The sequence below is a fragment of the Crocodylus porosus genome, unplaced genomic scaffold, assembly GCF_001723895.1.
Source record: "Crocodylus porosus isolate Cpor-Errol unplaced genomic scaffold, CroPor_comp1, whole genome shotgun sequence".
NCBI classification, from domain to species: domain Eukaryota; kingdom Metazoa; phylum Chordata; order Crocodylia; family Crocodylidae; genus Crocodylus; species Crocodylus porosus.
In genome coordinates, this window is record NW_017728950.1 from 13,336,535 (window position 1) to 13,351,616 (window position 15,082).

General features: G+C 40.8%; 1 long non-coding RNA gene across 1 annotated transcript in view; it reads right to left on the minus strand.

Annotated features, from left to right (window-relative positions):
• Positions 1-15,082, minus strand: part of LOC109323432 — a 38,990-nt gene that overhangs the window by 5,976 nt on the left and 17,932 nt on the right. The window contains exon 2 of the long non-coding RNA XR_002104667.1: positions 9,450-9,586. This is a non-coding gene — a long non-coding RNA (uncharacterized LOC109323432). The remainder of the gene's footprint in view (positions 1-9,449; positions 9,587-15,082) is intronic.

Here is a 15,082-nt window from a genome sequence, read left to right on the forward strand (position 1 = left end):
AAATAATATTTTCTCCTTCTGCTTATGGCTGCAGCAGCAGTAATCCAGGCATGTGGAGCCTGACCAGCAGCCAGAACATAGCTCTGGCCAGCCAGGCTCCAGTTTCAGGCAGCACACACTGCAACCATATGCAAAGCCTCATTTTTTTTCTCCATTGTTTTTAGTTATTGGGATTTTCCCATATCTAATTTTATGAGCACGCTGCAAATATGCAGCACCATGAACAGATCAATGTGCACCGCATTGCAAATATAAGGTGCAGCAAACAGATCCACGTGTGTCTCATATGTTTTGTGGAGCCTCAGAAGGTTTTGAGGTACCACAAACTACACATTTCCACTCATGTGAACATGGCCAGAGGCTGCTTACAAATGTGTGTGTGGGGGGGAAACAGCGCTTTACTTTCAGTTCGGTGCACCCCCGCACCCTGTCTGTATAAATCATGTGCTTATTGCCACTTTCATCTAATAGGATGTCTACGCTATCCTACTGTGTCTCAGTCCTATTATTGGTAGCCTACCTCTACCACCAGCAGGATAATTTATTCTCATTGGGCGCGTATACATGTGCAGTGAGGCTGCTTTGATGCTCTGTAGTTATAGACTTGATTAATTAAGTCTGCTGGAGTTGTAGTAATTACCGTGCTCCGGTAGACTCCAGCATCATATATATCAGTGTCCCTGCACTGAAAAATGGTGGCAGGGGTGCTTTAACTAAAGCTCATTGGACGAGCTTTAGTTAGAGCACCCCGCCACCATTTTTCAGTGCAGGGATACTGATACATGTGATGCTCTGGACACTTAAATTAGAGCGGCTCTGCCCTCCCCACTCCCCTCCCGCTCCCAGCTCATGTGTATAAATGACTTTTGTCTTTTTTCTTACAAGACTGCCAAAACGCACTTGAAAAAGCTAACTTCAGTATTGCAAGTCTAGCCATGTTAATGTGGCACTTCACCTGGGCTAACTTACCTTGCTTTTCAGCAGAGTTAATTAGCTGGATAAGGCACCATGTTAATTCAACTATGCTGTTTCTAGTACCCAAACCAATTTTAAACAAGCTATAGGCACTGCGCTGTGTAGACTTATCCTTAATTGTACCATGTTAAAAACCTCAACAATCATCAATTGTATTTGCATAATGGTATATGAGCAGGGTTTTCTGCAAACTATCAGATAAGAACAAACTCAATCACCCATTTTAAACTTCTGCTCCTGAAAGGGTGTTTGCATATGTTTTGAAATTGAGAGTATGTTCCAATTTGTCAATAAACTTCTAGTAATCTGCCATGTGGCTCAATAGACTATGGGGACACATGAAAGCAGTACAAGGAGACACAAATCTAAGACTGATTGACAGCTCTAGTTTGCTATTCTGACAAATAATTTACATGTCAGTCAATGCGATGCTATGCATTGACATGAACAATGTGTTTTTTTATTGGCCAATATGCCAAGTATTTATCAGAATAATGAGCTAGAGCCAATGTCCATCACTGACTTTCTTCCAGATAGTGATTTTTTATCAAACTTCGGAAGTACCAATGCATAATAACTACTTTCATCATTATTAGTGTACTAAATATACAAGGAGAGTATAGAGTTATAAATGGCATAACAGCTGAAGTTTTACCAGCAGTACATGGATCATCAGTGATAGTGCTGATGACACTTTCACTGGTAATGTTATTTTGAACTTTGTCAGGAAAACAACACTGAAGAAAAGTCATTGGTGCAGGCATCCAAAGAGTGTATCCGTAAGTTCAGGAGCAAAGGAGGTAAACTAGTTGTCAGGGATACCCAGCCAGTTCACAAGACATTTATTTAGATACAGTTTTTAGAACTGTGTCTTCCTTAATATGAAGCTTTACACTCTGGAAAATCTAAGGGAAATAGTGTGTGCTGGGTTGACATTAATAAACATGTTATGTGCTGAATCATATTTAACAAATAATGATACTAAGGGACAAGTACTCTATCTCATCACAAAGTGTAGATAGGAGTTCTGTATTGGCAAAACAAAAGCCACAGAACACCAGCAACCTACTTAATTGCATCTGCCTTCATCTGCAGTAGCTTCTGAGAATTTGAATTTCTTGCTGTCCTCAGCTGAGTTACAAGCCCCTCTCCTGGTATAAATGTTCTTGAAGCCACTGTGCAGCACAGTCTTAGCACTGGAAAGGATCTCAGTCTACTTTCCTTGGTCAGTAGAACCACTTTTTCAGTACCTTTCTGATTATATGTGTATTGGAGAAAGGATGAGGAAGAAGAGTTTGGATTAAGTCCATGTATTTAATGTCCAGCATACCAGCATCCTCAATATACTGCATCCATAGATACCTACAGAAGCTCAAACTTTTGTATGAGCAATTTTCAGATGTTCACGTGTTATATTTGCTAGTTCAGTGCTTTGGTATGTGACATTATGCATATGTTGTCATTGGGGTTTTTTTTCCAGAAGCACCTGCTAGGCTTTGAAAATATAGCTCTACATATTCTATTTTTTCTCTGCATCTAATTATTTCAATGGAAGGTTAAGAATGAATAAGCAGCATACACCACATAAAAATTCTGTCTTTAGTAACAGGTAGAATAGCAAGTTCACTTAACTTCCCTGTCAATTAATTTCTTTATAGTTTTATTCCAAATATACTTTGTTATGATGATTTATCTAGTGTTCCAAGATACTAATACATAGCTAGATTTACAGAATATATTTAGACAGTCATAATTTGGAGTAGGGGCCTATCCAAGTCCCTTTAAATGAACAGAAAGACTCCTGCTTTCAGTGTGAGCTAGATCAGGCCTTTAGCACTTTATTTTTTTTTAAGCAACATTAAGCGTGGCTGTTCATTGACATTGTTTCCCAGACACCAGCAATTGTTCACTGACCCAGATATGAACTTGTATTTTTTTTCTGTCTCTGTTTATAGAGTCTCTTTCTCTGTCATGCTTATCTACCCTAGTCACAAAGACCTGTTTAACTTGCTGTGAAGTTGTGATGGACCAAATTAGAAAGCTTGCACAAAACTGTTTATAGCTGGGTCTGTCAGTGCTAGTAAAAAAAAAAAAAATAGGCAGAGAAATAATATTTACATAGACCAGAGCCCTCTATTTTACTGTTGCTCCCTCCTTGCCAATATTCAGCTGCAGGAAAGGAGATTATTACTCAAAGAAAGGAGAGGAAAATGCACTAAAAGAAGCTGACCTAAATTGCCTCTCGCGTCAACTTAATACTTCCATTGGACAAGAAAAGGTGATAAGTTAAGTTTCATGTACTCATGGGTTTCTTTCTGAATTCTTCCCCATTTTTTGAGGAATGTTCATGTTTTTCCAATTCTCCAAGCCCTTTCCCCCAGCAAAGAAATCACAGGTTCTTTGTCAGGCTGACAAAGGCTGTGAAAGCCATAAAGGAAGTAGAGTTTACCCCAAAAGGATAATTTCTGCTGAAAAATCTAAATTTTACTCAGATATAAAAATCATGATAACTAATACATCTTGTAACACAATGAGTTCTGCTATATCTGGATTCCGTATAAACCTGTTCTTTATATATAGCCTACCCATGTCAGTCTGAATCTGCTTGTTACTAAAAATATTCGTTTTAATTGCTTTTACTACACAGAAAAATCCTAAATAAAAGTTACATGTCTTGTGACACCTTCATTCTTTGATGTTATAAAATAGAGCCAGCTCTAGTCTCAGTTTGTAGCAGAGTTACTTTGTACATGCACTGGTATGTTCTATCAATTAAACACTGCATGTGTGTCCAGAAAGTATCTTGGGTTTGTTCATTTTGGGTTTTTTTTTAATAGAGGTCAGGCATTTTTACTTTTTCTTTTATTTTCAATATTTCAGAACCTCTGAATAAATATGCAGTCAGAGATATAAGCTCATTTGGTCCCACAGGCCAGACAACCATCTCTGGTGTGTAACTGGGTGGCCTCATCATCAGGTGTCCACCAGTTGCCCTGTTCCTGGGGTAACTGCCCGCTTCGCTTTCCTGCCACACCTTGATGGAAAAATATGAGAGTTGTTACTAGGGTGGGAGGCTACCTGCTAACAAGGGCCTAATACCTGCTCCAACCTCCTTTCCATGGGTCCCATGCCTCACAGACGTTACTCTGGTGTTACTTCTCCGGCCTATGGCTGGAGCAAACTGGGCACAGCGTTGTAACTTTTCACAACAGCCCTGGAGGGCCACTCACATGCCACCTCTCTCTTACTAGGATCCCATTTACTCCACTGGCTCTCACCCAGCCTCTTTCATACTGCCCTCTCTCAGGGCCACACTCATCCCACCTGATCTCTCCTGGTTTCGGGCTTAGCTCTCCTCGCCTCGGTCAGCCCCGGTGCAGCCTGCTACCCTCCCCTCAGCACTGACTGAGCAATTCTACAACTATAGGCCTGTTTTGCTCCTGGCCCCTCACCAGGCCACTATGCCTCCACTGGGTCTCCTCACTTGCCCACATTCACAGGGCCGCTCTAATCGTCACTCTTCTCTCTCATTACTCATCACCAGGCTTTACCCTACCACCTGACCGTGACCTCAGGTCCCTCCTTTGGCCTGGGGTCTGCCTCAGGGCTTCTTAATGAGCCCTGGGCTCTCCCTGCTCATTAGAACACCACCAGGGATCTTGGACTGGGATTATAAAGCACCCCAACCCGCCTTTCCCCAGGGAGGTAACTGGCCTGGCATTTCCTGGGGGCTCCCATGCCACTAGGAGCCCCACCAGATCACCCTTCCTGGCAGGCTGCACTTTTATGTCTTACCCAGGACAAAGGGGTCACCTCCACCCCAGGGCCCCTGCCCATACCTCCTGATATTCCCAGACCAGCCTCTCAACCTGATGGTATCTCCTTCCTTCCTGCTACAAACTGCAGCCCAGCTTATATCACTAGGCCAAAACAGCTATCCTAATCAGGCACCTGCCTGCTGCCTGTTTTCTTCCCTTAAAGTGGCAGGCAGTGACTTGTCAGCTTGGCTTCCAGAGTGACCGTATTGGCAGGGCTCTGGAATCCAGGAGGTAAATGCTGCTGCTTCTGTCAATCTGAGTACCCAACAGTGACCCAACACACCAAATTCAGCAGTGGAAATGGAGATGCAGGGGTGGTGTTTTATCCCTTCAGTTCTGGAGCAGTGACAACAAAGCAACTCCAGTAGCTACACCAGCCCCACAGGCCACAGTTTCACCATCTGGGGGTGGTCAGCTGGATAACCAAATCTCTCAGGAAACATTATGATAATTACAAGACTAGGAAAAAGAAACCCTTCCCACTTCTTTTGTATGTGTTGCAAGTGTTCCTAGATGAACCATGATGGAGAGGGGGAGGTGAAGAAGAGAGAGAGAGAGAAGGATACTAGCATGAAAAAGTAACAGTTCAATGGAAAACAATCTTCAGTCTAAATCTCATTCAGAGTATAAACTTCATCATCAGTGAAACTAATATGTCAGAGCAAATAGGAAACAAGCATCCATTTTCTGCTAGGAAAGGAAAGGTAAACAAAAAGCCCATTTGGCTTTCCAAAAAAAAAATTCCGTATAAAGAAAGCAATCAAGTCTGCACCCAAATTATTGGTACTACTTCTTTGGAAAAAAAAAAGGAGATTGCATATTGGAATAGTACGTAGTGGGCCTGCTATACATAGCATAACACTACAAAGGAAAGGAAAGTCTTGGCATGGTCACTTAAATGTGTCCCATCTGATGTCTGTTTCTGTTTTAAGTTTAAAAAGAGCAAGAGGGACCAAAAGAAAAAAAATAGGTCATTGTCCCGTATTCTGAAGACAGACAAAGCCCTCCAGGAACTATAATACCTGCAGAATTAGACCTGCATTAGCTTGGGAGTCTCACTGGCCTATGAGTTACACACATTCCATTGTCTGCAGAGTTGCACATAAAAAAACTGAATAGGAAGATTTAAAAAAACCCAAAGAAAACATTTAAAGGGCAAATGATAACTGAGGTCATTGATTTGCTGATAACAATGAGTAAAGGGCTGACTCATCTGGCCTCCTTTGTGGCAAATTAATCATACTCATTGGTCCCCTATTTTTTTCCCCTTTTACTATCCTTAAACAGATTTACTGTCTGGAAACTAATATCAAATTCACATTTCTACCCAGAAAAAAGCAGGGACTTTGATGCTTTATTGTCTTATCCCATTACACCTCCCATAAAGCAAAAGCCAACAGATTCACATGGCAATCATTTCAGCCTGAATGAGCAAGTTTTCTCTTCTTTTACTGGATAGGTTGTTTAACAAGTTGTAGTGGTGAATCTGTTGTTTAATATTTACCATGATGTGTAGGACTTTGAAATAAGGTATTTATTTAAAAGTTAAAATGATATTTGGTTAAAATAGCATTTTCCCCTGTGATGAAAATGAGATATTAATATGATTATAACATATAAATCATCCTCATTTTCTCATCCTCATCACAGCAATGTCAAACTCACCTTGGGCCTAGCAGCTGTGGTGGCAATAGGTCCAGCAGCAATTACAAGGGGTCCAAGACAGCGAGTCCAGGGGTAGTGGCCCCAACTTCCATTGCCCATCAGTAGCTCAGTTAGGCTGGATACAGTGGCTCCATGGGGCCATATGTTTGACATCCCTGGTGTTTCATAATCTTCAATTTGTAATGCCACAATTTATGCAGTTGTTGCATGAAATGCAATCTAAAATGACAAAGACTGAATCAGAGGGAGTTCCCCACAACACATGCACATCAGTGAACAAAATATAACTTTTCTTTTCAACAGCAGCTTTGTTGAAGTGAAATAATTACATGTATGGAAGCATTTGGTCTTTAAAGAATAAGTAAACATATGTTATTTTTAGACTGACATGATGATAAATGCACTAAACATGGAACGTGGCCTCTCAGAAATTGTTCCTGCTCAGACATGCGAAAAGTGTTGCACAGTGTTACATAACTGGACAGAGACTCCTATTTTACTCTGTGGAGAAAGTTGATTATAATCCTTTGTAAGTGCCAGACCAGTTTGATTGGACTCAGCAAACATTGCGCAAACCAGCTCTGGTAGTTAGAAGCCATCCCCATTTATAGTATTTCTCATGAAATGACTGCTGTGTGAAATACTGAAATAATGTTTTAAACGGTTGTTTCTTAACAGTTGAGACTGGATAGAGACCACCAGATTGTTTCTTTTATTCATGAATGGTTTGAAAGAGACATTCAATAAAGATGCTTTGCAGCTCCAAACAATAGCTTTCCAAATTTAAAAGATCAAACACATGCATTAGAGTTCACAAAAACATCTGCAAATCATTACAAATAGATACTTTCAGGTTATAGCCTGAACAAAGGTAGGGGGAGAAGAATGACAGTAAAAATACACATGAAAGACTTGGCAAAATATCTTGCTCCTCTACAAATGGGACCCAGTTAGGGGAGTTTCAGATTGCCTTTGGCTACTATTTCGAGACCTGAAAGATGCAAACTCAGGAAGACAAACTAACATTGTATTAATGATCTTAGATCACAACATTTTTAGTAGTCAAGTTAGTCTAGCTGGCATGCAGATTTGTTTTCTAAACAAAAAGTGGTGCTTTCTTTCTAAACAATTCATTGTGAGCTATTTGTCATTGCAAACAGCTTCTGGCAGTTGACCAATTCTTTTCAGAGATTCTTTCTTTAAACCAAATGCCCATTAAAACCTTTCCACTCAACAATGGCATTGATTCATTCTTAATAAAAAAATTGCTCTAATTACTATATTTGTTGGAGGAAAAGGTATGAAGTTCTATATCCCAAACAAAACTGTTAACACAACAATATAACTTTTTTTTCTTTTTCTCCCCTTGTATCTTGTAGTAAATATGCAGTAAAATTGCAGTAAGTTTTATTCCTATAGTTAGGGAACTACAGATCTTATAAGCTAGAAGTAATGTTGTCTCAGTAGGGGCTACTGGATTGGGGCCCATCCCAGTTTTAAATTATTTTTCTCTTCTCATCATGGGAAGAAAGCACAACAAAAGTACATTGAGGAAATATTATTGAATAAAATATACCCCAGTTGTAGAGAGAGAAATTCTGGACATTTGAGATAAAAGATCACTTATTTTATAGAACAAGTTTTAAAGCATATAGTTCCATTGTTTCTCATTCTGTTTTCTCCTTCTCTGTTAATATAGTCTTTGCTTTTTTGCTATTCAATATTATTATTATACAGGTAATGTGATGTATTCATCAAATACATAGACCCATCTGGTGGTGTTGGTCATAGTGATGGTAGATGTAATAATAACATCTTCCTTTGTACACAGTAAAGGTAGTTTATATAGAGGACATTAGACTAGCAAGTGAGAAATCTGGAGTCCCGTTCCTATTGTCACAGCTACTTACATGATCTTGAGAAAGTCACTAACCCATTCTGGGCCTTAGTTTTCTTACCTGTAAAGTGGAGATAATCCTCCCTGCCTCCAAAATAGTCTCGTGCACCTGAGTTCAATAGAAAAACACATAAATATTAGGGCTGTGCGAAGCTTTGGACCATGCTTCGGATCCGGAGAAGTTTCGTACGTTTTGGCATCCAAAGCAGCATGTCTGGATCGAAGCACTGGCTTCTTTAGGCTTCCTGAAGAGGTTCAGAGCTTCTGAACGGCTTTGACAGAGACAGACACAGTCAGTTGCACAAGCACCCATGTCACGAGTTTTGCCTGTCAGCAGAACCCAGAAGCCCCTGCACCTATCTCCTTGACAGGTGGCAGGCCTCATAGCCTCAGTGGGGGCTAGCAGGCCTGCAGCTTTCATCCTGCTGCGCCTTAATACACACACTGTCACCCATGTCACAAGTTTTGTCTGAAGTACAGTTTCCCCCAAACCGCTAAACCTGTCTTCTTGAAACTTGGCAAGCTTCATGGCCTCAGCAGGGGCTACTACTCCTGCAGTTTTCACCCCCCTGTGGTGTAACACATACACATGACATGAGTTTTGCTTTCAAGAATTTGGGGTGTAGTTCCAATGTTGCAGTAAAAACAACCGTTATAGATAGTTCATTGATTCCCCATTATACCCCATGGCCAGATCTCCGAGGCAGCTCCAAAGCTTCGGAGACACTTCAGCCAGAATAAAGCAGGAAACCAATCGAGAGCTCTGGATCAGATCACTGACATCTGAAGCGGCTGGATGCGAAGCCAGATTGAATAGCAGCCTACTTGCACAGGCCTAATAAATATAATGAAAGCATATATGAAGAGAGATGGACTCAACCCTATTTGATACTCTAAAGCATCTTTTTCTTTCCCTCTAACAGTAATAATTATTTAAAAGAGAAAGAGAGGTTATCAAATGATCCTTGCTTATCTTGCAATTACTGCACTCAAGAAGCTGAGGGGAACTTGCAAACTTACAAAGTCTGTTCCACTAGGCAACATTACACAAGGTTTTTGAGCAGCCTAGGTTTATAGCTTGGAGTAGCACTGACCTGATTTGTAGTATTGTCCGGGTTTGATGTATTGTCAGTATAGTGGAAACTGGATCAATTAGTGGTGCTTTGCAATTTCCTAAGAATGTGCACAAAAGGGCTGCATCCTGTCCTTGAGTACAATTGCACACAGTACTCTAAGGAAGCAAGGATACAAACATTAGAACTCCAAATGGATGACATTAGAGGGGATATTTTTTGTTGTTGTTGGAAAAGAGACAAAAGATAAATTAGGGTGATAATTTGTAAGCCAGGGAGAAAATCAGCTAACTAATCAATAACTTCCATGTTTCCAGATGGCATTTCCCCAGCTGCTGAAGTCTCAAAATATCACCCTGATGGTCTTACCAGAATGGGCATGCATAGCCAGCAGTTCCGAGAGTTTAACTTTTCTTAAGGCTTCAGGGTGACAGATGAGCATTACTGGAAAGTATAGTCATAAACAGCATAAGGAGTCAAAACAAAGGTTAAAAGTAAATTGAATACTTCTTATAAAGAAATACACTATCCAACTCTCGAACTGTTTAAGTTTTATACATGGTCCAATAGGTAGATTATCCTTCCCTTAACTCTCCCTAAATCTAGCAAACTAAACAGATAATATATGCAAGACAATCTCCCAAGGTACTCATAGATGCAGATCAGTTGGGTCGCTTGGGGTAGAAATAGATGTTGCCAAATGGAGCAGATCAGCTGTGCCAGGATGTGTCCTGACACAGCTGATTTGCTTCACTGGGCAAAACATACATTGCCCATTGTCACACTCTTTGATACTGAGAAACAATGGGCAACATATTCTCCCAGGGCTTGAGGGAACTGGTCCTGTGCACCCTGGGAATTCCTGTGCGGTATTAGGAGCCTCAAGCCCTTGGAGTACCTGCCTGACTTTCCCTGCTTACCAAGATGCACCCCAGAGAGCCTAGGGACTCATGTCAGTATGCAAGGAAACCCCAACTTCCCCTGCTTCTGGAGGCACACACCAGGAATTCCCTGGATGCACAAGATTGGGTCCCCCAGACCCCCAGAGCACCTGCCCAGGGCAGCTGGTGAGTGCAAGCAGCTCTGAGCTGCCTGTGCTCTCGCACCACAACATAAACAGATGTCCATCATTAAGAATGGCACAAAATGATACTGCCTTAGTTATGGTAACTATTTGTGGTGTGACAAGTGGTCTGAACATCTGTTTGCTTGGCCTTTGTGTCACCAAAAATGTTTTTATGGAGGAATAAAGGTGTTGTCTATTCCCAACCTTATGGGCACTTAGGGTCAGAAAGACACTGGCATTCCATAAGAGAAACTCCACTTCAGCTGCATCATCAGCATTAAAGTAAGGCTCACGGGCTGGTCTGTGAATCTTCTCCCACAAGGGCAAGCAAAACTTCCAGGTACTAGAACAGTGCATATGTTGTAAAGCACACAGAATGATCTGTACCACTTTCTGTTCTCCTTTAGGGAAGATTGCATTGGTTGGAACTAGCTGGATGACAGGGTGGCTTAGAGACAGGGACAACAGAGTTATGGGTTAGCTATGACCCCAAAATTATACTTGCCCCTTGTCAGCAGCAAAAAAAACAGAAGCAAATGTCTCAGCTTTCAGAGCATATTCTGTACTAGCATAGAAACCATTCCTCCTTTTTTGATGACTGAGGTCTCAGTGCTCAGCAGGATTAACACCCTGGACAAATTTTAAAGGTACCAGCACCTAAGCTAGCTAGCAAATCTTTTACACATTACTGTACATCTTTAACTACACATTCACAAGTGCAACTAACTGTGCAAAGAAATGGGCAGTGTGAACAGGCAAGATGCCCTTGTGAATGTGCAGCTTTCAGATTTGCATGTCGAAGTAAATGTATGTTTGCACATCTGCACATATTTTACAAGTATATCTTATTGCAAATATCCATGTTTTAAGTAACTTAATTTGCAAAACTTTGTGCAAGGACATTCCAAGAGAGTTAATCAGCTGTTTAAAGAAATTAGAATAATGTAGTACTTGGAAGTACAAACTTTCTCATCTTTTCTCAGCTGATCCTGGTCTGGGAGTAGTTTTCAAGCAAGGGGTGTCAAACTCACCTGGGGCCCTGAGCCAAATCTGGACCACAGAGCTTCTTGTAGGCCAGATTCAGCCAAGGCATGAGGGCTGCCACAGTGGCCACAATGAACAGTAGTGGCAGTGGTGAGGGGTCTGGCTGTGGTGAGGTAATTGCAACAGGTCTCGGGTATTCCAGGGGCAGTAGTGGTGATCCGGACCTGCTGATGGCCATGCCCAGATGGGCTAAAGAGCCCTAGATTCTGTGGCAGACCATGCCCGCAGTTTCCAATGCCCACCAATAGCCCAGCACACTGGGTAGAGAGAATCTGTGCTCTATATGTTTCACACCCCTGCCCTAAAGGACAGAGTAATTTGCATTCCTCTATTACCTGTGTCCTCTCTGCTGGACCAAAACCAATGTAATATTGTTTTTGTGCTGTGTGCAAATGTGTCCATAAGAACTGGAATGACAGCCACCAATTCATTTCATATAGGTCAATGAAGAGTTCTTATATAGTAACAACTTTTGGTCACTGTTCATGGAAGTTTGATTTGAACCGGAAACCTGCTCTTCAGGGGAAATACCATATTTTCTCACATATAACACCCACCTTTCCCCTCATGACCAGCTGCTAGAAATTGGAGTGTGAATTATTATGCAAGAAATATGGTAAGAGCATCTGCCACTTACTGGGTGAAACCAAAAGTAAAATCTGCAGGGATCCACAGGGAGCAGAACAAAGAACAGGCTCACCTACCTAGCTGCTGCTAGTTGCTTACTACAAGAAGATTTTTTTTTTCTTCATTATGCCATTCAAAAATAAGGTGTATATTATTTTCAGGGTATGTTGTATACAAGAAAGTGTGTTATTCTGTCTCCTAGTGCTTATCTCTCATTCCCCTTTCCTCTTGTTTTAAATATCATTAAAATGTTTTATGGCTTTGTTTGTGATATTTTTACTTTTTAAAGAAAAATGGCTGTTACGCATGAAGGCTAAAGTGCCTGAGATAACTCATGCTGCAATAATTGTAAGACTTCCCTTATATTAAATGTGAACTTCAGTCAACAGGATTTTGGAAAGCTAATAGGGTGGAGGTAAGGTCAAGCACAAAACTAATGTAATCTTCCTCTGTTCCCGTTGTCTCATTTGTTAGCTGTTATTATTATGGCTTGGGTCAAAATATTTGAAAGGAATCACATTCTTCCTGCCAAAAACCATAGCAGTAACAGACAAAAAACAAAACAAAACAAAAAACAGCCCCCTCCCCACCCCAAAAAACCCCAGTATGAAAGTCTAGCCCTAACAGCTCCTTCTTTCTCTTTATTTCTGCATTTGCCAACATGTACAGTATATATGTGTAATATATATTTCGTCTGCATTTAGCAATATGTATGCTCTGCATGTGTATGTGTGTATGTGTTTAATTTGTATTGTAGTGCAAGCCTTTTTTTTTATTTTGAGCTTCTCTGCAGATGTAGATCCCTGATTTGCAGGCAATGTAAATTAAATACAGTGTTATTACATCTACCTTTCATTTCACAAGCTTGATCCTTGCTGTGTGGGTATACATGTACCATGTGTGTTAACCTTTCTTTTTTCCTTCTGTCCGTAATCCTTTCCCAGTAATTCCACAAGGTATCTGTAATGGAATTGTCAATCAAAAGTGAGCCAGAGGAAAATGCTGTCTCAGAGTATAAGATGGCTTGGGCAGACTCTCAATACTGCAATCCTCGGACCCAGTGGCATCTGCAAAGCTGCTGCAGCACCTGGATCCAAAGCCTACCAATGGATCAGTTGCCATCACTAGTAAAATGCCATCCATAGGCTGATATCTGGATTCTCAAGAACGTAAAAGAAGAGGAACAAGATGCAAAAGGCAAGTAGCAGTGAGATAGGAGGAATCGTGTTCAGCTTCAGATTAAATCTTTCTGCTTAATTTCATGGTTTTTCATGTGAAATTGTCTCTTTACATAGTAAGCTCTGACCCACTTTTACTACATTCCCCCAGATCCATGATATACTCCTAATATGATTCAAGAACATTTGATCACAGTGCAGTTAAGTAGACACTGTAATGTGCATGTGATTGAAGAAATGTGCAGTATTTGTGAGCTGGTTCTGCTTTTCATGCTAGGGCTTTTCTTAAATTAAGGGTGATGTTGTCAAAAAATAAGAAAAATAAAAAGGCTATGATAAATGTCCTAAAAAAAGCTTCAGATGCATCATTCCTCCAGAAAAGCAGACTACATACTTTAGAAGATTTAAAGGCTTTCCATAGATTTTGTGGACACTGAGCTTCATGAGCATGTGTATTATTATTATTATGTATTTGTGGAGAACTTGCTGTCATGCAATCACTGTGCAAACAATCTTTGAACAGCAAACACACACTCTTACTTAAATTTATGAATGATCCTATAAGTTGGCCATTTATTTAAAACGTAATTACTGTAAATATGTTTTGTAAGCAGGATTCCTTTCTTCATAGCATGGTTTTATAATTATGCACACACATAATGTATTGGAAATTCACAGTGATTAGTAATAAAAGACAATCATGGTGTGCTGTACATCATCTCTCTGAATGTTTTGAATCTCATAACTTCTTGTTTCAGTAAGATCAGTCTTCGGGGCTAATCTCTCCCACATGTGCAATGCCACAAGATTGTCTTCACTATGGAGCAAAGAGAAATTGCTTAAGTAAAGGTAGTGACTGTATGAATCATAAACCACTTTCTCAGATAAAGGCCATTAAGTAAGTCTGTGTATGTATTTGACACTTTATTTCGCAGCCTTTGACAGCCCTTTGGAAGAGTTTAAGAAACTGAGATCTGACTAAAGCTTTCAAAAATTCATTGCTGAGTATTTGCTAACCTTGCTCTCTGTGATAGCTGTAGAACAAAGATAATACTCTTCAAATGGAGATAAATTACTATCTTTCTAAAGATTATCACCAGTCTTAATCGAGTTTGCTCCTACAGCTGAACAGCCAGTGACCTTGTTACTTACACAACAAACATCTCTGCTATTTTATGTTTATACGTACTATGTTTAATTTAACTAGCCTGCTGAGAACAACTCCATGGATTTGTTATAGTTAAAAATGTTATAGGTAAGTTAGGAAATTCAGCTGGCTGGGTGGCTAAGGAGCATGATGAGTAGTGCACTGTGACTGTAGTAGAATAAGAAAAAAAGAGCAGATCCCAGGAAGATGAGGAGCAATTATGATTGTCGTACTCAAAACTGAAATACTGTCCTATGGAACAGGAAGATGCATGGACTAAGTACAGGTGTTGACGAAGCCTGCAGTGCATGTGCTGTAGCTTTCAAGCTTTAAGCACCCCCATTTCAGCTGGGAAGAAGCAAAATACATATTAGGTGAAGCCCAGAGCCTGCCTACATGGCCCAAGCACAGCGGGGGGGCGGGGCTCTAGCATGCTTCCCAGTGTGCCCAACAGGAAGGATCCCGGTGCAGCCAAAGACTCCCAAACAGAACCAAATGGTCAAGCCACCCCTGATTGGCTGCCCACCTGGGCACCCCGTGGCTTGAGACATCACAGCTGTCTACCTGGATACCCCACACAACCCACACATCC